General features: G+C 43.7%; 60 pseudogenes; all 60 read right to left on the bottom strand.

Annotated features, from left to right (window-relative positions):
- Positions 1-55: 55 nt before the first annotated feature.
- Positions 56-174, bottom strand: LOC140091372 (5S ribosomal RNA; annotated as a pseudogene).
- A 70-nt stretch (positions 175-244) lies between these two features.
- Positions 245-363, bottom strand: LOC140094005 (5S ribosomal RNA; annotated as a pseudogene).
- A 70-nt stretch (positions 364-433) lies between these two features.
- Positions 434-552, bottom strand: LOC140095101 (5S ribosomal RNA; annotated as a pseudogene).
- Positions 553-622: 70 nt separating this feature from the next.
- LOC140091775 (5S ribosomal RNA) lies at positions 623-741 on the bottom strand (annotated as a pseudogene).
- A 70-nt stretch (positions 742-811) lies between these two features.
- Positions 812-927, bottom strand: LOC140097525 (5S ribosomal RNA; annotated as a pseudogene).
- A 70-nt stretch (positions 928-997) lies between these two features.
- Positions 998-1,116, bottom strand: LOC140098295 (5S ribosomal RNA; annotated as a pseudogene).
- Positions 1,117-1,186: 70 nt separating this feature from the next.
- On the bottom strand, positions 1,187-1,305 carry LOC140092113 (5S ribosomal RNA; annotated as a pseudogene).
- A 70-nt stretch (positions 1,306-1,375) lies between these two features.
- On the bottom strand, positions 1,376-1,494 carry LOC140082918 (5S ribosomal RNA; annotated as a pseudogene).
- A 72-nt stretch (positions 1,495-1,566) lies between these two features.
- Positions 1,567-1,685, bottom strand: LOC140094199 (5S ribosomal RNA; annotated as a pseudogene).
- A 259-nt stretch (positions 1,686-1,944) lies between these two features.
- LOC140087015 (5S ribosomal RNA) lies at positions 1,945-2,063 on the bottom strand (annotated as a pseudogene).
- Positions 2,064-2,133: 70 nt separating this feature from the next.
- LOC140095011 (5S ribosomal RNA) lies at positions 2,134-2,252 on the bottom strand (annotated as a pseudogene).
- A 70-nt stretch (positions 2,253-2,322) lies between these two features.
- On the bottom strand, positions 2,323-2,441 carry LOC140082384 (5S ribosomal RNA; annotated as a pseudogene).
- Positions 2,442-2,511: 70 nt separating this feature from the next.
- LOC140087003 (5S ribosomal RNA) lies at positions 2,512-2,630 on the bottom strand (annotated as a pseudogene).
- Positions 2,631-2,701: 71 nt separating this feature from the next.
- On the bottom strand, positions 2,702-2,820 carry LOC140095138 (5S ribosomal RNA; annotated as a pseudogene).
- Positions 2,821-2,890: 70 nt separating this feature from the next.
- LOC140098105 (5S ribosomal RNA) lies at positions 2,891-3,009 on the bottom strand (annotated as a pseudogene).
- Positions 3,010-3,079: 70 nt separating this feature from the next.
- LOC140094932 (5S ribosomal RNA) lies at positions 3,080-3,198 on the bottom strand (annotated as a pseudogene).
- Positions 3,199-3,268: 70 nt separating this feature from the next.
- Positions 3,269-3,387, bottom strand: LOC140087857 (5S ribosomal RNA; annotated as a pseudogene).
- Positions 3,388-3,457: 70 nt separating this feature from the next.
- On the bottom strand, positions 3,458-3,576 carry LOC140089808 (5S ribosomal RNA; annotated as a pseudogene).
- Positions 3,577-3,646: 70 nt separating this feature from the next.
- LOC140097639 (5S ribosomal RNA) lies at positions 3,647-3,765 on the bottom strand (annotated as a pseudogene).
- A 70-nt stretch (positions 3,766-3,835) lies between these two features.
- LOC140081978 (5S ribosomal RNA) lies at positions 3,836-3,954 on the bottom strand (annotated as a pseudogene).
- Positions 3,955-4,024: 70 nt separating this feature from the next.
- Positions 4,025-4,143, bottom strand: LOC140083230 (5S ribosomal RNA; annotated as a pseudogene).
- Positions 4,144-4,213: 70 nt separating this feature from the next.
- On the bottom strand, positions 4,214-4,332 carry LOC140092654 (5S ribosomal RNA; annotated as a pseudogene).
- Positions 4,333-4,781: 449 nt separating this feature from the next.
- On the bottom strand, positions 4,782-4,900 carry LOC140094205 (5S ribosomal RNA; annotated as a pseudogene).
- A 258-nt stretch (positions 4,901-5,158) lies between these two features.
- LOC140096787 (5S ribosomal RNA) lies at positions 5,159-5,277 on the bottom strand (annotated as a pseudogene).
- A 70-nt stretch (positions 5,278-5,347) lies between these two features.
- On the bottom strand, positions 5,348-5,466 carry LOC140081977 (5S ribosomal RNA; annotated as a pseudogene).
- A 70-nt stretch (positions 5,467-5,536) lies between these two features.
- Positions 5,537-5,655, bottom strand: LOC140078652 (5S ribosomal RNA; annotated as a pseudogene).
- A 70-nt stretch (positions 5,656-5,725) lies between these two features.
- Positions 5,726-5,844, bottom strand: LOC140093810 (5S ribosomal RNA; annotated as a pseudogene).
- A 70-nt stretch (positions 5,845-5,914) lies between these two features.
- LOC140089805 (5S ribosomal RNA) lies at positions 5,915-6,033 on the bottom strand (annotated as a pseudogene).
- Positions 6,034-6,103: 70 nt separating this feature from the next.
- Positions 6,104-6,222, bottom strand: LOC140086991 (5S ribosomal RNA; annotated as a pseudogene).
- Positions 6,223-6,292: 70 nt separating this feature from the next.
- On the bottom strand, positions 6,293-6,411 carry LOC140086979 (5S ribosomal RNA; annotated as a pseudogene).
- Positions 6,412-6,481: 70 nt separating this feature from the next.
- LOC140094742 (5S ribosomal RNA) lies at positions 6,482-6,600 on the bottom strand (annotated as a pseudogene).
- Positions 6,601-6,859: 259 nt separating this feature from the next.
- Positions 6,860-6,978, bottom strand: LOC140086967 (5S ribosomal RNA; annotated as a pseudogene).
- A 72-nt stretch (positions 6,979-7,050) lies between these two features.
- LOC140083797 (5S ribosomal RNA) lies at positions 7,051-7,169 on the bottom strand (annotated as a pseudogene).
- A 70-nt stretch (positions 7,170-7,239) lies between these two features.
- Positions 7,240-7,358, bottom strand: LOC140082905 (5S ribosomal RNA; annotated as a pseudogene).
- Positions 7,359-8,373: 1,015 nt separating this feature from the next.
- Positions 8,374-8,492, bottom strand: LOC140094672 (5S ribosomal RNA; annotated as a pseudogene).
- A 70-nt stretch (positions 8,493-8,562) lies between these two features.
- LOC140084791 (5S ribosomal RNA) lies at positions 8,563-8,681 on the bottom strand (annotated as a pseudogene).
- Positions 8,682-8,751: 70 nt separating this feature from the next.
- Positions 8,752-8,870, bottom strand: LOC140092569 (5S ribosomal RNA; annotated as a pseudogene).
- A 448-nt stretch (positions 8,871-9,318) lies between these two features.
- Positions 9,319-9,437, bottom strand: LOC140097576 (5S ribosomal RNA; annotated as a pseudogene).
- Positions 9,438-9,507: 70 nt separating this feature from the next.
- LOC140097473 (5S ribosomal RNA) lies at positions 9,508-9,626 on the bottom strand (annotated as a pseudogene).
- A 70-nt stretch (positions 9,627-9,696) lies between these two features.
- Positions 9,697-9,815, bottom strand: LOC140089381 (5S ribosomal RNA; annotated as a pseudogene).
- Positions 9,816-10,263: 448 nt separating this feature from the next.
- On the bottom strand, positions 10,264-10,382 carry LOC140084984 (5S ribosomal RNA; annotated as a pseudogene).
- A 259-nt stretch (positions 10,383-10,641) lies between these two features.
- On the bottom strand, positions 10,642-10,760 carry LOC140087463 (5S ribosomal RNA; annotated as a pseudogene).
- A 259-nt stretch (positions 10,761-11,019) lies between these two features.
- Positions 11,020-11,138, bottom strand: LOC140083155 (5S ribosomal RNA; annotated as a pseudogene).
- Positions 11,139-11,397: 259 nt separating this feature from the next.
- Positions 11,398-11,516, bottom strand: LOC140078689 (5S ribosomal RNA; annotated as a pseudogene).
- A 69-nt stretch (positions 11,517-11,585) lies between these two features.
- On the bottom strand, positions 11,586-11,704 carry LOC140098088 (5S ribosomal RNA; annotated as a pseudogene).
- A 70-nt stretch (positions 11,705-11,774) lies between these two features.
- Positions 11,775-11,893, bottom strand: LOC140078715 (5S ribosomal RNA; annotated as a pseudogene).
- A 70-nt stretch (positions 11,894-11,963) lies between these two features.
- Positions 11,964-12,082, bottom strand: LOC140098289 (5S ribosomal RNA; annotated as a pseudogene).
- A 70-nt stretch (positions 12,083-12,152) lies between these two features.
- LOC140096482 (5S ribosomal RNA) lies at positions 12,153-12,271 on the bottom strand (annotated as a pseudogene).
- A 70-nt stretch (positions 12,272-12,341) lies between these two features.
- On the bottom strand, positions 12,342-12,460 carry LOC140095596 (5S ribosomal RNA; annotated as a pseudogene).
- Positions 12,461-12,719: 259 nt separating this feature from the next.
- LOC140093687 (5S ribosomal RNA) lies at positions 12,720-12,838 on the bottom strand (annotated as a pseudogene).
- Positions 12,839-12,910: 72 nt separating this feature from the next.
- On the bottom strand, positions 12,911-13,029 carry LOC140086011 (5S ribosomal RNA; annotated as a pseudogene).
- A 70-nt stretch (positions 13,030-13,099) lies between these two features.
- LOC140092345 (5S ribosomal RNA) lies at positions 13,100-13,218 on the bottom strand (annotated as a pseudogene).
- A 70-nt stretch (positions 13,219-13,288) lies between these two features.
- LOC140086955 (5S ribosomal RNA) lies at positions 13,289-13,407 on the bottom strand (annotated as a pseudogene).
- Positions 13,408-13,669: 262 nt separating this feature from the next.
- On the bottom strand, positions 13,670-13,788 carry LOC140092466 (5S ribosomal RNA; annotated as a pseudogene).
- A 70-nt stretch (positions 13,789-13,858) lies between these two features.
- Positions 13,859-13,977, bottom strand: LOC140098509 (5S ribosomal RNA; annotated as a pseudogene).
- Positions 13,978-14,238: 261 nt separating this feature from the next.
- On the bottom strand, positions 14,239-14,357 carry LOC140093936 (5S ribosomal RNA; annotated as a pseudogene).
- Positions 14,358-15,010: 653 nt separating this feature from the next.
- Positions 15,011-15,129, bottom strand: LOC140086943 (5S ribosomal RNA; annotated as a pseudogene).
- A 70-nt stretch (positions 15,130-15,199) lies between these two features.
- LOC140102228 (5S ribosomal RNA) lies at positions 15,200-15,318 on the bottom strand (annotated as a pseudogene).
- A 70-nt stretch (positions 15,319-15,388) lies between these two features.
- LOC140096210 (5S ribosomal RNA) lies at positions 15,389-15,507 on the bottom strand (annotated as a pseudogene).
- A 68-nt stretch (positions 15,508-15,575) lies between these two features.
- On the bottom strand, positions 15,576-15,694 carry LOC140094055 (5S ribosomal RNA; annotated as a pseudogene).
- Positions 15,695-23,381: the final 7,687 nt, after the last annotated feature.

Here is a 23,381-nt window from a genome sequence, read left to right as displayed (position 1 = left end):
TGAACCTTCTTTTACTATCTTATAGAAAAACTAACACAATTTTTAGGTTCAAAAAGGTCAACGGAACTTGGGATTCCCAGCCAGTCTCCCATGCTGGTACTTGCCAAGCCTTAAGCTGCACTGCTGCTGCGATCTGACGAGAGCAGGCACATTCAGCTTAGAATGGCCGTTGACAGCAGCTGCCTAATTTCTACCTTCTTTTACTATCTCATAGAGAAACTAACACAATTTTCAGGTTCAAAAAGGTCAACGGAACTTGGGATTCCCAGCCAGTCTCCCATGCTGGTACTTGCCAAGCCTTAAGCTGCATTGCTGCTGCGATCTGACGAGAGCAGGCACATTCAGCTTAGAAAGGCCGATGACAGAAGCTCCCTAATTTTTACTTTCTTTTACTATCTCATAGAGAAACTAACACAATTTTCAGGTTCAAAAAGGTCAACGGAAATTGGCATTCCCAGCCAGTCTCCCATGCTGGTACTTGCCAAGCCTTAAGCTGCATTGCTGCTGCGATCTGACGAGAGCAGGCACATTCAGCTTAGAATGGCCGTTGACAGCAGCTGCCTAATTTCTACCTTCTTTTACTATCTCATAGAGAAACTAACACAATTTTTAGGTTCATTAAGGTCAACGGAACTAGGGATTCCCAGCCAGTCTCCCATGCTGGTACTTGCCAAGCCTTAAGCTGCATTGCTGCTGCGATCTGACGAGAGCAGGCACATTCAGCTTAGAATGGGCGTTGACAGCAGCTGTTCAATTTGAACCTTCTATTACTATCTTATAGAGAAACTAACACAATTTTCAGGTTCAAAAAGGTCAACGGAACTTGGGATTCCCAGCCAGTCTCCCATGCTGGTACTTGCCAAGCCTTAAGCTGCATAGCTGCGATCTGACGAGAGCAGGCATATTCAGCTTAGAATGGCCGTTGACAGCAGCTGCCTAATTTCTATCTTCTTTTACTATCTCATAGAGAAACTAACACAATTTTCAGGTTCAAAAGGGTCAACGGAACATGGCATTCCCAGCCAGTATCCCATGCTGGTACCTGCCAAGCCTTAAGCTGCATTGCTGCTGCGATCTGACGAGAGCAGGCACATTCAGCTTAGAATGGCCGTTGACAGCAGCTGTTCAATTTGAACCTTCTTTTACTATCTTATAGAAAAACTAACACAATTTTTAGGTTCATTAAGGTCAACGGAACTTGAGCTTCCCAGCCAGTCTCCCATGCTGGTACTTGCCAAGCCTTAAGCTGCATTGCTGCTGTGATCTGACGAGAGCAGGCACATTCAGCTTAGAATGGCCGTTGACAGCAACTGTTCAATTTGAACCTTCTTTTACTATCTTATAGAAAAACTAACACAATTTTTAGGTTCATAAAGGTCAACGGAACTTGGGATTCCCAGCCAGTCTCCCATGCTGGTACTTGCCAAGCCTTAAGCTGCATTGCTGCTGCGATCTGACGAGAGCAGGTACATTCAGATTAGAATGGCCGTTGACAGCAGCTGTTCAATTTGAACCTTCTTTTACCATCTTTGACAGAGAAACTAACACAATTTTCAGGTTCAAAAGGGTCAACGGAACATGGCATTCCCAGCCAGTCTCCAATGCTGGTACTTGCCAAGCCTTAAGCTGCATTGCTGCTGCGATCTGACGAGAGCAGGCACATTCAGCTTAGAATGGCCGTTGACAGCAGCTGTTCAATTTGAACCTTCTTTTACTATCTCATAGAGAAACTAACACAATTTTCAGGTTCAAAAAGGACAACGAAACTTCGGATTCCCAGCCAGTCTCCCATGCTGGTACTTGCTAAGCCTTAAGCTGCATTGCTGCTGCGATCTGACGAGAGCAGGCACATTCAGCTTAGAATGGGCGTTGACAGCAGCTGTTCAATTTGAACCTTCTTTTACTATCTTATAGAGTAACTAACACAATTTTCGGGTACAAAAAGGTCAACGGAACTTGGGATTCCCAGCCAGTCTCCCATGCTGGTACTTGCCAAGCCTTAAGCTGCATTGCTGCTGCGATCTGACGAGAGCAGGCACATTCAGCTTAGAATGGCCGTTGACAGCAGCTGTTCAATTTGAACCTTCTTTTACTATCTTATAGAAAAACTAACACAATTTTTAGGTTCATTAAGGTCAACGGAACTTGGGATTCCCAGCCAGTCTCCCATGCTGGTACTTGCCAAGCCTTAAGCTGCATTGCTGCTGCGATCTGACGAGAGAAGGCACATTCAGCTTAGAATGGCCGTTGACAGCAGCTGCCTAATTTCTACCTTCTTTTACTATCTCCTAGAGAAACTAACACAATTTTCAGGTTCAAAAGGGTCAACGGAACTTGGGACTCCCAGCCAGTCTCCCATGCTGGTACTTGCCAAGCCTTAAGCTGCATTGCTGCTGCGATCTGACGAGAGCAGGCACATTCAGCTTAGAATGGCCGTTGACAGCAGCTGCCTAATTTCTACCTTCTTTTACTATCTCCTAGAGAAACTAACACAATTTTCAGGTTCAAAAGGGTCAACGGAACTTGGGATTCCCAGCCAGTCTCCCATGCTGGTACTTGCCAAGCCTTAAGCTGCATTGCTGCTGCGATCTGACGAGAGCAGGCACATTCAGCTTAGAATGGCCGTTGACAGCAGCTGTTCAATTTGAACCTTCTTTTACTATCTCATAGAGAAACTAACACAAATTTTCAGGTTCAAAAAGGTCAACGGAACTTGGGATTCTCAGCCAGTCTCCCATGCTGGTACTTGCCAAGCCTTAAGCTGCATTGCTGCTGCAATCTGACGAGAGCAGGCACATTCAGCTTAGAATGGCCGTTGACAGCAGCTGTTCAATTTGAACCTTCTTTTACTATCTCATAGAGAAACTAACACAATTTTTAGGTTCAAAAAGGTCAACAGAACTTGGGATTCCCAGCCAGTCTCCCATGCTGGTACTTGCCAAGCCTTAAGCTGCATTGATGCTGCGATCTGACGAGAGCAGGCAAATTCAGCTTAGAAAGGCCGTTGACAGCAGCTGCCTAATTTCTACCTTCTTTTACTATCTCATAGAGAAACTAACACAATTTTCAGGTTCAAAAAGGTCAACAGAACTTGGGATTCCCAGCCAGTCTCCCATGCTGGTACTTGCTAAGCCTTAAGCTGCATTGCTGCTGCGATCTGATGAGAGCAGGCACATTCAGCTTAGAATGGCCGATGACAGCAGCTGCCTAATTTCTACTTTCTTTCACTATCTCATAGAGAAACTAACAAAATTTTCAGGTTCAAAAAGGTCAACAGAACTTGGGATTCCCAGCCAGTCTCCCATGCTGGTACTTGCCAAGCCTTAAGCTGCATTGCTGCTGCGATCTGACGAGAGCAGGCACATTCAGCTTAGAATGGCCGATGACAGCAGCAGCCTAATTTCTACTTTCTTTTACTATCTCATAGAGAAACTAACACGATTTTCAGGTTCAAAAAGGTCAACAGAACTTGGGATTCCCAGCCAGTCTCCCATGCTGGTACTTGCCAAGCCTTAAGCTGCATCGCTGCTGCGATCTGACAAGAGCAGGCACATTCAGCTTAGAATGGCCGTTGACAGCAGCTGTTCAATTTGAACCTTCTTTTACTATCTCATAGAGAAACTAACACAATTTTCAGGTTCAAAAGGGTCAACGGAACTTGGGATTCCCAGCCAGTCTCCCATGCTGGTACTTGCCAAGCCTTAAGCTGCATTGCTGCTGCGATCTGGCGAGAGCAGGCACATTCAGCTTAGAATGGCTGTTGACGGCAGCTGTTCAATTTGAACCTTCTTTTACTATCTTATAGAAAAACTAACACAATTTTCAGATTCAAAAGGGTCAACGGAACTTGGCATTCCCAGCCAGTCTCCCATGCTGGTACTTGCCAAGCCTTAAGCTGCATTGCTGCTGCGATCTGACGAGAGCAGGCACATTCAGCTCAGAATGGCCGTTGACAGCAGCTGTTCAATTTGAACCTTCTTTTACTATCTCATAGAGAAACTAACACAATTTTCAGGTTCAAAAAGGTCAACGGAACTTGGGATTCCCAGCCAGTCTCCCATGCTGGTACTTGCCAAGCCTTAAGCTGCATTGCTGCTGCGATCTGATGAGAGCAGGCACATTCAGCTTAGAATGGCCGATGACAGCACCTGCCTAATTTCTACTTTCTTTTACTATCTCATAGAGAAACTTACACAATTTTTAGGTTCAAAAAGGTCAACGGAACTTGGGATTCCCAGCCAGTCTCCCATGCTGGTACTTGCCAAGCCTTAAGCTGCATTGCTGCTGCGATCTGATGAGAGCAGGCACATTTAGCTTAGAATGGCCGATGACAGCAGCTGCCTAATTTCTACTTTCTTTCACTATCTCATAGAGAAACTAACACAATTTTCAGGTTCAAAAAGGTCAACAGAACTTGGGATTCCCAGCCAGTCTCCCATGCTGGTACGTGCCAAGCCTTAAGCTGCATCGCTGCTGCGATATGACAAGAGCAGGCACATTCAGCTTAGAATGGCCGTTGACAGCAGCTGTTCAATTTGAACCTTCTTTTACCATTTTGACAGAGAAACTAACACAATTTTCAGGTTCAAAAAGGACAACGGAACTTGGGATTCCGAGCCCGTCTCCCATGCTGGTATTTGCCAAGCCTTAAGCTGCATTGCTGCTGCGATCTGACGAGAGCAGGCACATTCAGCTTAGAATGGCCGTTGACAGCAGCTGCCTAATTTCTACTTTCTTTTACTATCTCATAGAGAAACTAACACAATTTTTAGGTTCAAAAAGGTCAACAGAACTTGGGATTCCCAGCCAGTCTCCCATGCTGGTACTTGCCAAGCCTTAAGTTGCATTGCTGCTGCGATCTGATGAGAGCAGGCACATTCAGCTTAGAATGGCCGATGACAGCAGCTGCCTAATTTCTACTTTCTTTCACTATCTCATAGAGAAACTAACACAATTTTCAGGTTTAAAAAGGTCAACAGAACTTGGGATTCCCAGCCAGTCTCCCATGCTGGTACTTGCCAAGCCTTAAGCTGCATCGCTGCTGCGATCTGACAAAGCAGGCACATTCAGCTTAGAATGGCCGTTGACAGCAGCTGTTCAATTTGAACCTTCTTTTACTATCTCATAGAGAAACTAACACAATTTTCAGGTTCAAAAAGGACAACGAAACTTCGGATTCCCAGCCAGTCTCCCATGCTGGTACTTGCCAAGCCTTAAGCTGCATTGCTGCTGCGATCTGACGAGAGCAGGCACTTTCAGCTTAGAATGGCCGTTGACAGCAGCTGCCTAATTTCTACCTTATTTTACTATCTCCTAGAGAAACTAACACAATTTTCAGGTTCAAAAGGGTCAACGGAACTTGGCATTCCCAGCCAGTCTCCCATGCTGGTACTTGCCAAGCCTTAAGCTGCATTGCTGCTGCGATCTGACGAGAGCAGGCACATTCAGCTCAGAATGGCCGTTGACAGCAGCTGTTCAATTTGAACCTTCTTTTACTATCTCATAGAGAAACTAACACAATTTTCAGGTTCAAAAAGGTCAACGGAACTTGGGATTCCCAGCCAGTCTCCCATGCTGGTACTTGCCAAGCCTTAAGCTGCATTGCTGCTGCGATCTGATGAGAGCAGGCACATTCAGCTTAGAATGGCCGCTGACAGCAGCTGCCTAATTTCTTCTTTCTTTCACTATCTCATAGAGAAACTAACACAATTTTCAGGTTCAAAAAGGTCAACAAAACTTGGGATTCCCAGCCAGTCTCCCATGCTGGTACTTGCCAAGCCTTAAGCTGCATTGCTGCTGCGATCTGACGAGAGCAGGCACATTCAGCTTAGAATGGCCGATGACAGCAGCTGCCTAATTTCTACTTTCTTTTACTATCTCATAGAGAAACTAACACAATTTTCAGGTTCAAAAAGGTCAACAGAACTTGGGATTCCCAGCCAGTCTCCCATGCTGGTACTTGCCAAGCCTTAAGCTGCATCGCTGCTGCGATCTGACAAGAGCAGGCACATTCAGCTTAGAATGGCCGTTGACAGCAGCTGTTCAATTTGAACCTTCTTTTACTATCTCATAGAGAAACTAACACAATTTTCAGGTTCAAAAGGGTCAACGGAACTTGGGATTCCCAGCCAGTCTCCCATGCTGGTACTTGCCAAGCCTTAAGCTGCATTGCTGCTGCGATCTGACGAGAGCAGGCACATTCAGCTTAGAATGGCCGTTGACAGCAGCTGTTCAATTTGAACCTTCTTTTACTATCTCATAGAGAAACTAACACAATTTTCAGGTTCATAAGGGTCAACGGAACTTGGGATTCCCAGCCAGTCTCCCATGCTGGTACTTGCCAAGCCTTAAGCTGCATTGCTGCTGCGATCTGACGAGAGCAGGCACATTCAGCTTAGAATGGCCGTTGACAGCAGCTGTTCAATTTGAACCTTCTTTTACTATCTCATAGAGAAACTAACACAATTTTTAGGTTCAAAAAGCTCAACAGAACTTGGGATTCCCAGCCAGTCTCCCATGCTGGTACTTGCCAAGCCTTAAGCTGCATTGCTGCTGCGATCTGATGAGAGCAGGCACATTCAGCTTAGAATGGCCGATGACAGCAGCTGCCTAATTTCTACTTTCTTTCACTATCTCATAGAGAAACTAACACAATTTTCAGGTTCAAAAAGGTCAACAGAACTTGGGATTCCCAGCCAGTCTCCCATGCTGGTACGTGCCAAGCCTTAAGCTGCATCGCTGCTGCGATATGACAAGAGCAGGCACATTCAGCTTAGAATGGCCGTTGACAGCAGCTGTTCAATTTGAACCTTCTTTTACTATCTCATAGAGAAACTAAAACAATTTTCAGGTTCAAAAAGGTCAACGGAACTTGGGATTCCCAGCCAGTCTCCCATGCTGGTACTTGCCAAGCCTTAAGCTGCATTGCTGCTGCGATCTGACGAGAGCAGGCACATTCAGCTTAGAATGGCCGTTGACAGCAGCTGTTCAATTTGAACCTTCTTTTACCATCTTTGACAGAGAAACTAACACAATTTTCAGGTTCAAAAAGGTCAACGGAACTTGGGATTCCCAGCCAGTCTCCCATGCTGGTACTTGCCAAGCCTTAAGCTGCATTGCTGCTGCGATCTGACGAGAGCAGGCACATTCAGCTTAGAATTGCCGTTGACAGCAGCTGCCTAATTTCTACCTTCTTTTACTATCTCATAGAGAAACTAACACAATTTTCAGGTTCAAAAAGGTCAACGGAACTTGGGATTCCCAGGCAGTCCCCCATGCTAGTACTTGCCAAGCCTTGAGCTGCATTGCTGCTGCAATCTGACGAGAGCAGGCACATTCAGCTTAGAATGGCCGTTGACAGCAGCTGTTCAATTTGAACCTTCTTTTACTATCTCATAGAGAAACTAACACAATTTTCAGGTTCAAAAAGGTCAACAGAACTTGGGATTCCCAGCCAGTCTCCCTTGCTGGTACTTGCCAAGCCTTAAGCTGCATTGCTGCTGCAATCTGACAAGAGCAGGCACATTCAGCTTAGAATGGCCGTTGACAGCAGCTTTTCAATTTGAACCTTCTTTTACTATCTTATAGAGAAACTAACACAATTTTTAGGTTCAAAAAGGTCAACGGAACTTGGGATTACCAGCCAGTCTCCCAGGCTGGTACTTGCCAAGCCTTAAGCTGCATTGCTGCTGCGATCTGACAAGAGCAGGCACATTCAGCTTAGATTGGCCGTTGACAGCAGCTGCAAAATATCTACCTTCTTTTACTATCTCATAGAGAAACTAACAGAATTTTTAGGTTCAAAAAGGTCAACGGAACTTGGGTTTCCCAGCTAGTCTCCCATGCTGGTACTTGCCAAGCCTTAAGCTGCATTGCTGCAGCGATCTGACGAGAGCAGGCACAATAAGCGTAGAACGGCCGTTGACAGCAGCTGTTCAATTTGAACCTTCTTTTACCATCTTTGACAGAGAAACTAACAATTTTCAGGTTCAAAAAGGTCAACAGAACTTGGGATTCCCAGCCAGTCTCCCTTGCTGGTACTTGCCAAGCCTTAAGCTGCATAGCTGCTGCTATCTGACAAGAGCAGGCACATTCAGCTTAGAATGGCCGTTGACAGCAGCTGTTCAATTTGAACCTTCTTTTACTATCTCATAGAGAAACTAACACAATTTTCAGGTTCAAAAAGGACAACGAAACTTCGGATTCCCAGCCAGTCTCCCATGCTGGTACTTGCCAAGACTTAAGCTGCATTGCTGCTGCGAGCTGACAAGAGCAGGCACATTCAGCTTAGAATGGCCATTGACAGCAGCTGTTCAATTTGAACCTTCTTTTACTATCTCATAGAGAAACTAACACAATTTTCAGGTTCAAAAAGGTCAACAGAACTTGGGATTCCCAGCCAGTCTCCCATGCTGGTACTTGCCAAGCCTTAAGCTGCATTGTTGCTGCGATCTGACGAGAGCAGGCACATTCAGCTTAGAAAGGCCGATGACAGAAGCTACCTAATTTCTACTTTCTTTTACTATCTCATAGAGAACCTAACACAATTTTCAGGTTCAAAAAGGTCAACAGAACTTGGGATTCCCAGCCAGTCTCCCATGCTGGTACTTGCCAAGCCTTAAGCTGCATTGCTGCTGCGATCTGATGAGAGCAGGCACATTCAGCTTAGAATGGCCGATGACAGCACCTGCCTAATTTCTACTTTCTTTTACTATCTCATAGAGAAACTAACACAATTTTTAGGTTCAAAAAGGTCAACGGAACTTGGGATTCCCAGCCAGTCTCCCATGCTGGTACTTGCCAAGCCTTAAGCTGCATTGCTGCTGCGATCTGATGAGAGCAGGCACATTCATCTTAGAATGGCCGATGACAGCACCTGCCTAATTTCTACTTTCTTTTACTATCTCATAGAGAAACTAACACAATTTTCAGGTTCAAAAAGGTCAACAGAACTTGGGATTCCCAGCCAGTCTCCCATGCTGGTACGTGCCAAGCCTTAAGCTGCATCGCTGCTGCGATATGACAAGAGCAGGCACATTCAGCTTAGAATGGCCGTTGACAGCAGCTGTTCAATTTGAACCTTCTTTTACTATCTCATAGAGAAACTAAAACAATTTTCAGGTTCAAAAAGGTGAACGGAAATTGGGATTCCCAGCCAGTCTCCCATGCTGGTACTTGCCAAGCCTTAAGCTGCATCGCTGCTGCGATCTGACGAGAGCAGGCACATTCAGCTTACAATGGCCGATGCCAGCAGCTGCCTAATTTCTACTTTCTTTTACTATCTCATAGAAAAACTAACACAATTTTTAGGTTCAAAAAGGTCAACGGAACTTGGGATTCCCAGCCAGTCTCCCATGCTGGTACTTGCCAAGCCTTAACCTGCATTGCTGCTGCGATCTGACGAGAGCAGGCACATTCAGCTTACAATGGCCGTTGACAGCAGCTGCCTAATTTCTACTTTCTTTCACCATCTCATAGAGAAACTAACACAATTTTCAGGTTCAAAAAGGTCAACAGAACTTGGGTTTCCCAGCCAGTCTCCCATGCTGGTACTTGCCAAGCCTTAAGCTGCATCGCAGCTGCGATCTGACAAGAGCAGGCACATTCAGCTTAGAATGGCCGTTGACAGCAGCTGTTCAATTTGAACCTTCTTTTACTATCTCATAGAGAAACGAACACAATTTTTAGGTTCAAAAAGGTTAACAGAACTTGGGATTCCCAGCCAGTCTCCCATGCTGGTACTTGCCAAGCCTTAAGCTGCATTGCTGCTGCGATCTGACGAGAGCAGGCACATTCAGCTTAGAATGGCCGTTGACAGCAGCTGCCTAATTTCTACCTTCTTTTACTATCTCCTAGAGAAACTAACACAATTTTCAGGTTCAAAAGGGTCAACGGAACTTGGCATTCCCAGCCAGTCTCCCATGCTGGTACTTGCCAAGCCTTAAGCTGCATTGCTGCTGCGATCTGGCGAGAGCAGGCACATTCAGCTTAGATTGGCCGATGACAGCAGCTGCCTAATTTCTACTTTCTTTCACTATCTCATAGAGAAACTAACACAATTTTCAGGTTCAAAAAGGTCAACAGAACTTGGGATCCCCAGCCAGTCTCCCATGTTGGTACTTGCCAAGCCTTAAGCTGCATCGCTGCTGCGATCTGGCAAGAGCAGGCACATTCAGCTTAGAATGGCCGTTGACAGCAGCTATTCAATTTGAACCTTCTTTTACTATCTCATAGAGAAACTAAAACAATTTTCAGGTCCAAAAAGGTCAACGGAACTTGGGATTCCCAGCCAGTCTCCCATGCTGGTACTTGCCAAGCCTTAAGCTGCATTGCTGCTGCGATCTGACGAGAGCAGGCACATTCAGCTTAGATTGGCCGTTGACAGCAGCTGCCTAATATCTACCTTCTTTTACTATCTCATAGAGAAACTAAAACAATTTTCAGGTCCAAAAAGGTCAACGGAACTTGGGTTTCCAAGCTAGTCTCCCATGCTGGTACTTGCCAAGCCTTAAGCTGCATTGCTGCAGCGATCTGACGAGAGCAGGCACAATAAGCTTAGAGCGGCTGTTGACAGCAGCTGTTCAATTTGAACCTTCTTTTACCATCTTTGACAGAGAAACTAACAATTTTCAGGTTCAAAAAGGTCAACGGAACTTGGGATTCCCAGCCAGTCTCCCATGCTGGTACTTGCCAAGCCTTAAGCTGCATTGCTGCTGCGATCTGACGAGAGCAGGCACATTCTGCTTAGAATGGCCGTTGACAGCAGCTGGCTAATTTCTACCTTCTTTTACTATCTCCTAGAGAAACTAACACAATTTTAAGGTTCAAAAGGGTCAACGGAAGTTGGCATTCCCAGCCAGTCTCCCATGCTGGTACTTGCCAAGCCTTAAGCTGCATTGCTACTGCGATCTAACGAGAGCAGGCAAATTCAGCTTAGAATGGCCGTTGACAGCAGCTGCCTAATTTCTACCTTCTTTTACTTTCTCATAGGGAAACTAACACAATTTTCAGGTTCAAAAAGGTCAACAGAACTTGGGATTCCCAGCCAGTCTCCCATGGTGGTACTTGCCAAGCCTTAAGCTGCATTGCTGCTGCGATCTGACGAGAGCAGGCACATTCAGCTTAGAATGGCCGTTGACAGCAGCTTTTCAATTTGAACCTTCTTTTACCATCTTTGACAGAGAAACTAACAATATTCAGGTTCAAAAAGGTCAACGGAACTTGGGATTCCCAGCCAGTCTCCCATGCTGGTACTTGCCAAGCCATAAGCTGCATTGCTCCTGCGATCTGACGAGAGCAGGCACATTAAGCTTAGAATGGCCGATGACAGCAGCAGCCTAATTTCTACTTTCTTTTACTATCTCATAGAGAAACTAACACAATTTTCAGGTTCAAAAAGGTCAACGGAACTTGGGATTCCCAGCCAGTCTCCCATGCTGGTACTTGCCAAGCCTTAAGCTGCATTGCTGCTGCGATCTGATGAGAGCAGGCACATTCAGCTTAGTATGGCCGTTGACAGCAGCTGTTCAATTTGAACCTTCTTTTACTATCTCATAGAGAAACTAACACAATTTTCAGGTTCAAAAGGTCACCAGAACTTGGGATTCCCAGCCAGTCTCCCATGCTGGTACTTGCCAAGCCTTAAGCTGCATTGCTGCTGCGATCTGACGAGAGCAGGCACATTCAGCTCAGATTGGCCGTTGACAGCAACTGTTCAATTTGAACCTTCTTTTACTATCTCATAGAGAAACTAACACAATTTTCAGGTTCAAAAAGGTCAACAGAACTTGGGATTCCCAGCCAGTCTCCCATGCTGGTACTTGCCAAGCCTTAAGCTGCATTGCTGCTGCGATCTGACGAGAGCAGGCACATTCAGCTTAGAATGGCCGTTGACAGCAGCTGCCTAATTTCTACCTTCTTTTACTATCTCATAGAGAAACTAACACAATTTTTAGGTTCAAAAAGGTCAACGGAACTTGGGATTCCCAGCCAGTCCCCCATGCTGGTACTTGCCAAGCCTTAAGCTGCATTGCTGCTGCAATCTGATGAGAGCAGGCACATTCAGCTTAGAAAGGCCGATGACAGAAGATGCCTAATTTCTACTCTCTTTTACTATCTCATAGAGAAACTAACACAATTTTCAGGTTCAAAAAGGTCAACAGAACTTGGGATTCCCAGCCAGTCTCCCACGCTGGTACTTGCCAAGCCTTAAGCTGCATTGCTGCTGCGCTCTGACGAGAGCAGGCACATTCAGCTTCGAATGGCTGTTGACAGCAGCTGTTCAATTTGAACCTACTTTTACTATCTCATAGAGAAACTAACACAATATTCAGGTTCAAAAAGGTCAATGGAACTTGGGATTCCCAGCCAGTCTCCCATGCTGGTACTTGCCAAGCCTTAAGCTGCATTGCTGCTGCGATCTGATGAGAGCAGGCACATTCAGCTTAGAATGGCTGTTGACAGCAGCTGTTCAATTTGAACCTTCTTGTACTATCTCATAGAGAAACTAACACAATTTTCAGGTTCAAAAAGGTCAATGGAACTTGGGATTCCCAGCCAGTCTCCCATGCTGGTACTTGCCAAGCCTTAAGCTGCATTACTGCTGCGATCTGACGATAGCAGGCACATTCAGCGTCGAATGGCTGTTGACGGCAGTCCTTCAATTTGAACCTACTTTTACTATCTCATAGAGAAACTAACACAATTTTCAGGTTCAAAAATGTCAACGGAACATGGGATTCCCAGCCAGTCTCCCATGCTGGTACTTGCCAAGCCTTAAGCTGCATTGCTGCTGCGATCTGACGAGAGCAGGCACATTCAGCTTAGAATGGCCATTGACAGCAGCTCTTCAATTTGAACATTCTTTTACCATCTTTGACAGAGAAACTAACACAATTTTCAGGTTCAAAAAGGTCAACGAAACTTGGGATTCCCAGCCAGTCTCCCATGCTGGTACTTGCCTAGCCTTAAGCTGCATTGCTGCTGCGATCTGACGAGAGCAGGCACATTCAGCTTAGAATGGCCATTGACAGCAGCTGCCTAATTTCTACTTTCTTTTACTATCTCATAGAGAAACTAACACAATTTTCAGGTTCAAAAAGCTCAACAGAACTTGGGATTCCCAGCCAGTCTCCCATGCTGGTACTTGCCAAGCCTTAAGCTGCATTGCTGCTGCGATCTGACGAGAGCAGGCATATTCAGCTTAGAATGGCCGTTGACAGCAGCTGTTCAATTTGAACCTTCTTTTACTTTCTCATAGAGAAACTAACACAATTTTCAGGTTCAAAAAGGTCAACGGAACTTGGGATTCCCAGCCAGTCTCCCATGCTGGTACTTGCCAAGCCTTAAGCTGCATTGCTGCTGCGATCTGACGAGAGCAGGCACATTCAGCTTAGAATGGCCGTTGACAGCAGCTGTTCAATTTGAACCTTCTTTTACCATCTTTGACAGAGAAACTAACACAATTTTCAGGTTCAAAAGCTCAACGGAACTTGGGATTCCCAGCCAGTCTCCCATGCTGGTACTTGCCAAGCCTTAAGCTGCATTGCAGCTGCGACCTGACGAGAGCATGAACATTCAGCTTAGAATGGCCGTTGACAGCAGCTGTTCAATTTGAACCTTCTTTTACCATCTTTGACAGAGAAACTAACACAATTTTCAGGTTCAAAAAGGTCAACGGAACTTGGGATTCCCAGCCAGTCTCCCATGCTGGTACTTGCCAAGCCTTAAGCTGCATCGCTGCCGTGATCTGACGAGAGCAGGCACATTCAGCTTAGAATGGCCGTTGACAGCAGTTGTTCAATTTGAACCTTCTTTTACTATCTCATAGAGAAACTAACACAATTTTCAGGTTCAAAAAGGTCAACGGAACTTGGGATTCCCAGCCAGTCTCCCATGCTGGTACTTACCAAGCCTTAAGCTGCATTGCTGCTGCGATTTGACTAGAGCAGGCACATTCAGCTTAGAATGGCCGTTGACAGCAGCTGTTCAATTTGAACCTTCTTTTACCATCTTTGACAGAGAAACTAACACAATTTTCAGGTTCAAAAAGGTCAACGGAACTTGGGATTCCCAGCCAGTCTCCCATGCTGGTACTTGCCAAGCCTTAAGCTGCATCGCTGCCGTGATCTGACAAGAGCAGGCACATTCAGCTTAGAATGGCCGTTGACAGCAGCTGTTCAATTTGAACCTTCTTTTACTATCTCATAGAGAAACTAACACAATTTTCAGGTTCAAAAAGGTCAACGGAACTAGGGATTCCCAGCCAGTCTCCCATGCTGGTACTTGCCCAGCCTTGAGCTGCATTGCTGCTGCGATTTGACGAGAGCAGGCACATTCAGCTTAGAATGGCCGTTGACAGCAGCTGTTCAATTTGAACCTTCTTTTACCATCTATGACAGAGAAACTAACACAATTTTCAGGTTCAAAAAGGTCAACGGAACTTGGGATTCCCAGCCAGTCTCCCATGCTGGTACTTGCCAAGCCTTAAAGGAAACCTACCATTTGTAGTGGCAGGTTTCCGATGGCAATACCGGGCACCAGCTCAGGGTGAGCTGGTGCCGGAGCTTATTTTAGTCAGTGGTTTAAACCGCGGTATCGCGGTTTAAAACTATTTTTAAACTTTATAGCCGGCGCAGGCAGGTACGCGCTCGGCGCTTACAGTGCGCTCGGCTACATAGGAAGTGAATGAGAGCCGCACGCATGGTAAGCGCCGAGCGCGTACCTGCCTGCGCCGGCTATAAAGTTTAAAAAGTGTTTTAAACCGCGATACCGCGGTTTAAAACACTAACTAAAATAAGCTCCGGCACCAGCTCACCCTGAGCTGGTGCCCGGTATTGCCATCGGAAACCTGCCACTACAAGTGGTAGGTTTCCTTTAAGCTGCATTGCTGCTGCGATCTGACGAGAGCAGGCACATTCAGCTTAGAATGGCCGTTGACTGCAGCTGTTCAATTTGAACCTTCTTTTACCATCTTTGACAGAGAAACTAACACAATTTTCAGGTTCAAAAAGGTCAACGGAACTTGGGATTCCCAGCCAGTCTCCCATGCTGGTACTTGCCAAGCCTTAAGCTGCATTGCTGCTGCGATCTGACGAGAGCAGGCACATTCAGCTTAGAATGGCCGTTGACAGCAGCTGTTCAATTTGAACCTTCTTTTACTATCTCATAGAGAAACTAACACAATTTTCAGGTTCAAAAAGGTCAACGGAACTTGGGATTCCCAGCCAGTCTCCCATGCTGGTACTTACCAAGCCTTAAGCTGCATTGCTGCTGCGATCTGACGAGAGCAGGCACATTCAGCTTAGAATGGCCGTTGACAGCAGCTGTTCAATTTGAACCTTCTTTTACTATCTCATAGAGATACTAACACAATTTTCAGGTTCAAAAAGGTCAATGGAACTTGGGATTCCCAGCCAGTCTCCCATGCTGGTACTTACCAAGCCTTAAGCTGCATTGCTGCTGCGATCTGACGAGAGCAGGCACATTCAGCTTAGAATGGCTGTTGACAGCAGCTGTTCAATTTGAACCTTCTTTTACTATCTCATAGAGAAACTAACAATTTTTAGGTTCAAAAAGGTCAACGGAACTTGGGATTCCCAGCCAGTCTCCCATGCTGGTACTTGCCAAGCCTTAAGCTGCATCGCTGCTGTGATCTGACAAGAACAGGCCCATTCAGCTTAGAATGGCCGTTGACAACAACTGTTCAATTTGAACCTTCTTTTACTATCTCATAGAGAAACTAACACAATTTTCAGGTTCAAAAAGGTCAACGGAACTAGGGATTGCCAGCCAGTCTCCCATGCTGGTACTTGCCCAGCCTTGAGCTGCATTGCTGCTGCGATTTGACGAGAGCAGGCACATTCAACTTAGAATGGCCGTTGACAGCAGCTGTTCAATTTGAACCTTCTTTTACTATCTCATAGAGAAACTAACACAATTTTCAGGTTCAAAAAGGTCAACGGAACTTGGGATTCCCAGCCAGTCTCCCATGCTGGTACTTGCCAAGCCTTAAGATGCATGGCTGCTGCAATTTGACGAGAGCAGGCACATTCAGCTAAGAATGGCCATTGACAGCAGCTGTTCAATTTCAACCCTCTTTTACTATCTCATAAAGAAACTAGCACAATTTTCAGGTTCAAAAAGGTCAACGGAACTTGGGATTCCCAGCCAGTCTCCCTTGCTGGTACTTGCCAAGCCTTAAGCTGCATTGCTGCTGCAATCTGCCGAGAGCAGGCACATTCAGCTTAGATTGGCCATTGACAGCAGCTATTCAATTTGAACCTTCTTTTACCATATTTGACAGAGAAACGAACAAAATTTTCAGGTTCAAAAAGGTCAAGGGAACTTGGGATTCCCAGCCAGTCTCCCATGCTGGTACTTGCCAAGCCTTGTGCTACGCTATTCAACTCTAATCTAAGAGAGACTCACTAACTTCATGTAGGAACACCGTTACTTTGCCTCCTAACTCATTTTCCTAACAAGACAACCTCAATGATAAGACGCACACTGTTTTCTATGCATTTCTAGCTAAAAGAGCTAAGATCGTGATTATCTCTGTTGCTGAATGAGCTAGGAAGCTATTCAACTCCGATCTTAAAGAGACACTCTAACTTCATGTAGAAACACCGTTATTTTGTCTCCTAACTCATTTTCCTAACAAAACAACCTCAATGATAAGACGCACGCTGTTTTCAATGCATTTCTAGCTAAAAGAGCTAAGATCGTGATTGTCTCTGTTGCTGAATGAGCTAGGACGCTATTCAACTCTAATCTAAGAGAGACTCACTAACTTCATGTAGGAACACTGTTACTTTGTCTCCTAACTCATTTTCCTAACAAGACAACCTCAATGATAAGACGCACACTGTTTTTCATGCATTTCTAGCTAAAAGAGCTAAGATCGTGATTATCTCTGTTGCTGAATGAGCTAGGAGGCTATTCAACTCCGATCTAAAAGAGACACACTAACTTCATGTAGAAACACCGTTATTTTGTCTCCTAACTCATTTTCCTAACAAGACAACCTCAATGATAAGACGACCACTGTTTTCCATGCATTTTTTGCTAAAAGAGCTAAGATCGTGATTGTCTCTGTTGCTGAATGAGCTAGGAAGCTATTCAACTCTAATCTAAGAGAGACTCACTAACTTCATGTAGGAACACCGTTACTTTGTCTCCTAACTCATTTTCCTAACAAGACAACCTCAATGATAAGATGCACACTGTTTTCTATGCATTTCTAGCTAAAAGAGCTAAGATCGTGATTATCTCCGTTGCTGAATGAGCTAGGAAGCTATTCAACTCCGATCTAAAAGAGACACACTAACTTCATGAAGGAACACCGTTACTTTGTCTCCTAACTCATTTTCCTAGCAAGACAACTTCAATGATAAGACGCACACTGTTTTCCATGCAATTCTTGTTAAAAGAGCTAAGATCGTGATTGTCTTTGTTGCTGAATGAGCTAGGAGGCTATTCAACTCCGATCTAAAAGAGACACACTAACTTCATGTAGAAACACCGTTATTTTGTCTCCTAACTCATTTTCCTAACAAGACAACCTCAATGATAAGACGCACACTGTTTTCCAAGCATTTCTTGCTAAAAGAGCTAAGATCATGATTATCTCTGTTGCTGAATGAGCTAGGGGGCTATTCAACTCCGATCTTAAAGAGACACACTAACTTCATGTAGAAACACCGTTATTTTGTCTCCTAACTAATTTTCCTAGCAAGACAACTTCAATGATAAGACGCACACTGTTTTCCATGCAATTCTTGTTAAAAGAGCTAAGATCGTGAATGTCTCTGTTGCTGAATGAGCTAGGACGCTATTCAACTCTAATCTAAGAGAGACTCACTAACTTCATGTAGGAACACCGTTACTTTGTCTCCTAACTCATTTTCCTAACAAGACAACCTCAATGATAAGATGCACACTGTTTTCTATGCATTTCTAGCTAAAAGAGCTAAGATCGTGATTATCTCCGTTGCTGAATGAGCTAGGAAGCTATTCAACTCCGATCTAAAAGAGACACACTAACTTCATGTAGGAACACCGTTACTTTGTCTCCTAACTCATTTTCCTAGCAAGACAACTTCAATGATAAGACGCACACTGTTTTCCATGCAATTCTTGTTAAAAGAGCTAAGATCGTGATTGTCTCTGTTGCTGAATGAGCTAGGAGGCTATTCAACTCCGATCTAAAAGAGACACACTAACTTCATGTAGAAACACCGTTATTTTGTCTCCTAACTCATTTTCCTAACAAGACAACCTCAATGATAAGACGCACACTGTTTTCCAAGCATTTCTTGCTAAAAGAGCTAAGATCATGATTATCTCTGTTGCTGAATGAGCTAGGGGGCTATTCAACTCCGATCTTAAAGAGACACACTAACTTCATGTAGAAACACCGTTATTTTGTCTCCTAACTAATTTTCCTAGCAAGACAACTTCAATGATAAGACGCACACTGTTTTCCATGCAATTCTTGTTAAAAGAGCTAAGATCGTGAATGTCTCTGTTGCTGAATGAGCTAGGGGGCTATTCAACTCCGATCTTAAAGAGACTCACTAACTTCATGTAGGAACACCGTTACTTTGTCTCCTAACTCATTTTCCTAACAAGACAACCTCAATGATAAGACGCACACTGTTTTCCAAGCATTTCTTGCTAAAAGAGCTAAGATCATGATTATCTCTGTTGCTGAATGAGCTAGGGGGCTATTCAACTCCGATCTAAAAGAGACACACTAACTTCATGTAGGAACACCGTTATTTTGTCTCCTAACTAATTTACCTAGCAAGACAACTTCAATGATAAGACGCACACTGTTTTCAATGCATTTCTTGCTAAAAGAGCTAAGATCGTGATTGTCTCGGTTGCTGAATGAGCTAGGACGTTATTCAACTCTAATCTAAGAGAGACTCACTAACTTCATGTAGGAACACCGTTACTTTGTCTCCTAACTCATTTTCCTAACAAGACAACCTCAATGATAAGACGCACACTGTTTTCTATGCATTTCTAGCTAAAAGAGCTAAGATCGTGATTATCTCTGTTGCTGAATGAGCTAGGAAGCTATTCAACTCCGATCTAAAAGAGACACACTAACTTCATGTAGAAACACCGTTATTTTGTCTCCTAACTCATTTTCCTAACAAAACAACCTCAATGATAAGACGCACGCTGTTTTCAATGCATTTCTAGCTAAAAGAGCTAAGATCGTGATTGTCTCTGTTGCTGAATGAGCTAGGACGCTATTCAACTCTAATCTAAGAGAGACTCACTAACTTCATGTAGGAACACCGTTACTTTGTCTCCTAACTCATTTTCCTAGCAAGACAACTTCAATGATAAGACGCACACTGTTTTCCATGCAATTCTTGTTAAAAGAGCTAAGATCGTGATTGTCTCCGTTGCTGAATGAGCTAGGAAGCTATTCAACTCCGATCTAAAAGAGACACACTAACTTCATGTAGGAACACCGTTACTTTGTCTCCTAACTCATTTTCCTAGCAAGACAACTTCAATGATAAGACGCACACTGTTTTCCATGCAATTCTTGTTAAAAGAGCTAAGATCGTGATTGTCTCTGTTGCTGAATGAGCTAGGAGGCTATTCAACTCCGATCTAAAAGAGACACACTAACTTCATGTAGAAACACCGTTATTTTGTCTCCTAACTCATTTTCCTAACAAGACAACCTCAATGATAAGACGCACACTGTTTTCCAAGCATTTCTTGCTAAAAGAGCTAAGATCATGATTATCTCTGTTGCTGAATGAGCTAGGGGGCTATTCAACTCCGATCTTAAAGAGACACACTAACTTCATGTAGAAACACCGTTATTTTGTCTCCTAACTAATTTTCCTAGCAAGACAACTTCAATGATAAGACGCACACTGTTTTCCATGCAATTCTTGTTAAAAGAGCTAAGATCGTGAATTTCTCTGTTGCTGAATGAGCTAGGGGGCTATTCAACTCCGATCTTAAAGAGACTCACTAACTTCATGTAGGAACACCGTTACTTTGTCTCCTAACTCATTTTCCTAACAAGACAACCTCAATGATAAGACGCACACTGTTTTCCAAGCATTTCTTGCTAAAAGAGCTAAGATCATGATTATCTCTGTTGCTGAATGAGCTAGGGGGCTATTCAACTCCGATCTTAAAGAGACACACTAACTTCATGTAGAAACACCGTTATTTTGTCTCCTAACTAATTTACCTAGCAAGACAACTTCAATGATAAGACGCACACTGTTTTCAATGCATTTCTTGCTAAAAGAGCTAAGATCGTGATTGTCTCGGTTGCTGAATGAGCTAGGACGTTATTCAACTCTAATCTAAGAGAGACTCACTAACTTCATGTAGGAACACCGTTACTTTGTCTCCTAACTCATTTTCCTAACAAGACAACCTCAATGATAAGACGCACACTGTTTTCTATGCATTTCTAGCTAAAAGAGCTAAGATCGTGATTATCTCTGTTGCTGAATGAGCTAGGAAGCTATTCAACTCCGATCTAAAAGAGACACACTAACTTCATGTAGAAACACCGTTATTTTGTCTCCTAACTCATTTTCCTAACAAGACAACCTCAATGATAAGACGCACGCTGTTTTCAATGCATTTCTAGCTAAAAGAGCTAAGATCGTGATTGTCTCTGTTGCTGAATGAGCTAGGACGCTATTCAACTCTAATCTCAGAGAGACTCACTAACTTCATGTAGGAACACCGTTACTTTGTCTCCTAACTCATTTTCCTAACAAGACAACCTCAATGTTAAGACGCACACTGTTTTTCATGCATTTCTAGCTAAAAGAGCTAAGATCGTGATTATCTCTGTTGCTGAATAAGCTAGGATGCTATTCAACTCCGATCTAAAAGAGACACACTAACTTCATGTACAAACACCTTTATTTTGTCTCCTAACTCATTTTCCTAACAAAACAACCTCAATGATAAGACGCACGCTGATGTCAATGCATTTCTAGCTAAAAGAGCTAAGATCGTGATTGTCTCTGTTGCTGAATGAGCTAGGAGGCTATTCAACTCTAATCTAAGAGAGACTCACTAACTTCATGTAGGAACACCGTTACTTTGTCTCCTAACTCATTTTCTTAACAAGACAACAACAATGATAAGACGCACACTGTTTTCAATGCATTTCTAGCTAAAAGAGCTAAGATCGTGATTATCTCTGTTGCTAAATGAGCTAGGAGGCTATTCAACTCCGATCTAAAAGAGACACACTAACTTCATGTAGAAACACCGTTATTTTTTCTCCTAACTAATTTTCCTAACAAGACAACCTCAATGATAAGACGCACACTGTTTTCTATGCATTTCTAGCTAAAAGAGCTAAGATCGTGATTGTCTCTGTTGCTGAATGAGCTAGGACGCTATTCAACCCTAATCTAAGAGAGACTCACTAACTTCATGTAGGAACACCGTTACTTTGTCTCCTAACTCAATTTCCTAACAAGATAACCTCAATGATAAGACGCATACTGTTTTCAATGCATCTCTTGCTAAAAGAGCTAAGATCATGATTATCTCTGTTGCTGAATGAGCTAGGGGGCTATTCAACTCCGATCTTAAAGAGACACAGTAACTTCATGTAGAAACACCGTTATTTTGTCTCCTAACTAATTTTCCTAGCAAGACAACTTCAATGATAAGACGCACACTGTTTTTCATGCATTTCTAGCTAAAAGAGCTAAGATCGTGATTGTCTCTGTTGCTGAATGAGCTAGGACGCTATTCAATTCTAATCTAAGAGAGACTCACTAACTTCATGTAGGAACACCGTTACTTTGTCTCCTAACTCATTTTCCTAACAAGACAACCTCAATGATAAGACGCACACTGTTTTCAATGCATTTCTTGCTAAAAGAGCTAAGATCGTGATTGTCTCTGTTGCTGAATGAGCTAGGACGCTATTCAACTCTAATCTAAGAGAGACTCACTAACTTCATGTAGGAACACCGTTACTTTGTCTCAACTCATTTTCCAAACAAGACAACCTCAATGATAAGACGCACACTGTTTTTCATGCATTTCTAGCTAAAAGAGCTAAGATCGTGATTATCTCTGTTGCTGAATGAGCTAGGAGGCTATTCAACTCCGATCTAAAAGAGACACACTAACTTCATGTAGGAACACCGTTACTTTGTCTCCTAACTCAATTTCCTAACAAGACAACCTGAATGATAAGACGCATACTGTTTTCAATGCATCTCTTGCTAAAAGAGCTAAGATCATGATTATCTCTGTTGCTGAATGAGCTAGGGGGCTATTCAACTCCGATCTTAAAGAGACACAGTAACTTCATGTAGAAACACCGTTATTTTGTCTCCTAACTAATTTTCCTAGCAAGACAACTTCAATGATAAGACGCACACTGTTTTTCATGCATTTCTAGCTAAAAGAGCTAAGATCGTGATTGTCTCTGTTGCTGAATGAGCTAGGACGCTATTCAATTCTAATCTAAGAGAGACTCACTAACTTCATGTAGGAACACCGTTACTTTGTCTCCTAACTCATTTTCCTAACAAGACAACCTCAATGATAAGACGCACACTGTTTTCAATGCATTTCTTGCTAAAAGAGCTAAGATCGTGATTGTCTCTGTTGCTGAATGAGCTAGGACGCTATTCAACTCTAATCTAAGAGAGACTCACTAACTTCATGTAGGAACACCGTTACTTTGTCTCAACTCATTTTCCAAACAAGACAACCTCAATGATAAGACGCACACTGTTTTCAATGCATTTCTTGCTAAAAGAGCTAAGATCGTGATTGTCTCTGTTGCTGAATGAGCTAGGAGGCTATTCAACTCTAATCTAAGAGAGACTCACTAACTTCATGTAGGAACACCGTTACTTTGTCTCCTAACTCATTTTCCTAACAAGACAACCTCAATGATAAGACGCACACTGTTTTTCATGCATTTCTAGCTAAAAGAGCTAAGATCGTGATTATCTCTGGTACTTGCCAAGCCTTAAGCTGCATCGCTGCCGTGATCTGACAAGAGCAGGCACATTCAGCTTAGAATGGCCGTTGACAGCAGCTGTTCAATTTGAACCTTCTTTTACCATCTTTGACAGAGAAACTAACACAATTTTCAGGTTCAAAAAGGTCAACGGAACTTGGGATTCTGAGCCAGTCTCCCATGCTGGTATTTGCCAAGCCTTAAGCTGCATTGCTGCTGCGAACTGACGAGAGCAGGCACATTCAGCTTAGAATGGCCGTTGACAGCAGCTGTTCAATTTGAACCTTCTTTTACCATCTTTGACAGAGAAACTAACACAATTTTCAGGTTCAAAAAGGTCAACGGAACTAGGGATTCCCAGCCAGTCTCCCATGCTGGT

This window comes from Engystomops pustulosus, chromosome 9 (assembly GCF_040894005.1).
Source record: "Engystomops pustulosus chromosome 9, aEngPut4.maternal, whole genome shotgun sequence".
Classification (NCBI taxonomy): Eukaryota; Metazoa; Chordata; class Amphibia; order Anura; family Leptodactylidae; genus Engystomops; species Engystomops pustulosus.
Note: the sequence above shows the minus strand (reverse complement) of the source record. Positions and strands in the feature narration are given on the sequence as shown.